The sequence below is a fragment of the Macaca nemestrina genome, chromosome 3, assembly GCF_043159975.1.
Source record: "Macaca nemestrina isolate mMacNem1 chromosome 3, mMacNem.hap1, whole genome shotgun sequence".
Classification (NCBI taxonomy): Eukaryota; Metazoa; Chordata; class Mammalia; order Primates; family Cercopithecidae; genus Macaca; species Macaca nemestrina.
Window position 1 is genome coordinate 54,502,388 of NC_092127.1, and position 2,973 is coordinate 54,505,360.

At 39.0% G+C, this 2,973-nt stretch overlaps 1 pseudogene; it reads right to left on the minus strand.

The window, feature by feature from the left end:
• Positions 1-1,241: 1,241 nt before the first annotated feature.
• Positions 1,242-2,591, minus strand: LOC105486410 (elongation factor 1-alpha 1 pseudogene; annotated as a pseudogene).
• Positions 2,592-2,973: the final 382 nt, after the last annotated feature.

Below are 2,973 nucleotides of genomic sequence, written 5' to 3' on the forward strand. Positions count from 1 at the left end.
AAAAGTCCTTATGACTCACATTAATAAAATGAATGCTAGTAATTAATTTTACAGGAAACATAATATTTTCTGAAATAAATATGTCCTTGTTTGTTAATATCGAAAATTGGGGTAGCTTTTATCTTACTCTTGACTATGTTTAGAAAATGTTTGAAGAAATCATATTATATTGTTGAAAATTTTTATATCTAGTTATCTTTCCATTTCCTGGACTTTTACTTAATTGTGTTTCATAGATTTCATGTATTATTGTTTAAATATGTGTTTACTCATTCACTTCCTATAAGCAATGTCAAATAAGAAAAGACTTAAATTGAACGGGTTTGTCCAGCGGAGGGTTGGTCTGGAGGAGTGGAAAATCTTTTGAATCTATACTACTGCTTAGATCATTAACCAACATCTCAGTAGAACACTTCAGAAAGAAAGGGAGACGGATGCAGTTGTCTTTCCTCTCCATTTATTTTTTATGGTTATTTATTCACAGATGATGTGGGGCAGACTGTGTGCAGAGATAAAGCATGGGTAATTTACGGGCAAATGTAAGCCTCGATTGGCTAGGATATTCAAAGTGCTCTAAGGAATTAAGAGGAAAGTAGGTCATTTGAATCATAAATATTTTAAACATTTACCTCATAAATGAAGCTAATAGATACTTGTTCTAAAAACGCAGGAAAAAATAGCTTCAAATAGGATAAGGAAGAAAGTTAAACAAAACAGAATTATTAAACCATGCCAGTTTCCACACCTCTATGAATTTCAGTAGGTGGTCCACTTCTGACAGTGTACAAAACAGCAGGAGAGTTTACTAATGAAAGACAAGATACATGTGTTGACACAGCATTAAATGACTGGTTTGTCACTCCCCCAGGATGTGAATTGTGGATTCCATTCTGTAGTAGCACAAACTAACTGCTTTTATCATCTTGGTTTTGTTTGTTTGTTTGTTTGTTTGTTTTGCTCATTAAACTTTCTTAATGTGTCTCAAAATTCTGTGACAAAGTTTTGGTCAAGTTGTTTCCATTAAAAAGTACTAATTTAAAAAACTAATAATTTAAAACTGCCACATACAAGAAAGAAAACCAAAGTGGTCCACAAAACATTCTCCTTTCTGTCTGAAGGTTTTTACGATACATTGTTATCATTAACCAGTCTTTTACTTAAGTGGCCAGTTGAAACAAACACTTCTGACACCCTTCTTCCACTGCTGATTAAGACCAGGTGGCAGGTATTAGGGATAATATTCATTTGGCCTTCTGAGCTTTCTGGGCAGACTTGGTGGCCTTGCCAGCTCCGGCAGCCTTCTTGTCCACTCCTTTGATGACATCCAGGACAATCGTCTGTCTCATATCACGAACAGCAAAGTGACGCAGAGGTGGATAGTATGAGAAGCTCTCAACACACATGGGCTTGCCAGGAACCATATCAATGATGGCAGCATCACCAGAACTCAATAATTTAGGGCCATCTTCCAGCTTTTTACCAGAACGGTGATCAATCTTTTCCTTCAGCTCAGCAAACTTGCATGCAATGTGAGCCGTCTGGCAATCCAGCACAGGGGCATAGCCAGCACTGATTTGGCCTGGATGGTTCAGGATAATCACTTGAGGAGTGAAGCCAGCTGCTTCCATTGGTGGGTCATTTTTGCTGTCACCAGCGATGTTGCCATGATGAACTTCCTTAACAGACACATTCTTGACATTGTAGCCCATAATGTCCCCAGGAAGAGCTTCACTTAAAGCTTCATGATGCATTTCAACAGATTTTGCTTCAGTTGTAATGTATACTGGAGCAAAGGTGGCCACCATACTAGGTTTGAGAACATCAGTCTCCAGTTGACCTATAAGAACAATACCAATACCACCAATGTTGTAGGCATCCTGAAGAGGCAGGTGCAAGGGCTTGTCAGTTGGACGAGTTGGTGGTTGGATGCAGTCCAGAGCCTCAAGCAGTGTGTTTCCACTGGTATTGCCGTCGTTTCAGGTGACTTTCCATGTCTTGAACCAAGGCATGTTAGCATTTGGCTCCAGCATGTTGTCACCATTCCAACCAGAAATTGGCACAAATGCTACTGTGTCGGGGTTGTAGCCAATTTCTTAATATAAGTGCTGACTTCCTTAATGATTTCCTCATATCACTTCTGGCTGTACGGTGGCTCAGTGGAATCCATTTTTTTTTAACATTATTGATTCGCTGTTTCACACCCACTGTGTAACCCAGAAGAGCATGCTCTCGGGTCTGACCATTTTTGAAGTTACCAGCTTCAAATTCACCAACACCAGCAGCAACATTCAGAACATTACGGTCAGCCTGAGATGTCCCTGTACTCATGTTTTTGATGAAGTCTCTGTGTCCTGGGGCATCAATGATAGCCACATAGTACTTGCTGGTCTCAGATTTCTACAAGGAGATATCAATGGTGATACCATGCTCATGCTCAGCTTTCAGTTAACCCAAGACCCAGGCATACTTGAACGAGCCCTTTCCCATCTCAGCAGCCTCCTTCTCAAATTTTTCAATGGTTCTTTTGTCGATGCCACTACATTTGTAGATCACATGGCCAGTAGTGGTGGACCTGACTGAATGTACGTGTTCAATGACAATGTTGATACGAATCTTTTCCTTTCCTATTTTGGCTTTTAGGGGTAGTTTTCATGACACCTGTGTTCTGGCGGCGAACCCGTTGTGAAAAAAAACTATCAACTTGTTTTTTTTTAACTTTAACTTCTCATACAAATTAACAGCTTTCTGTTTGCCATTTGCATGTTTATTTCATGCCATGCTTGGTTAGAATTAAAACTGCCTCACTAGTTATGCACTTCAAAATTTAGTACTTCTTCAAAGACCTGCAGGATGACTTAATGAGTATGGAATGCAATTCTCTTCTTTAAATCAAATTAAATGTAAGTTGTCTATGTTCAATACTGCAAGGGTACATTGTGTATCCAATAAATTGAGAATAACTCAACATAAAGA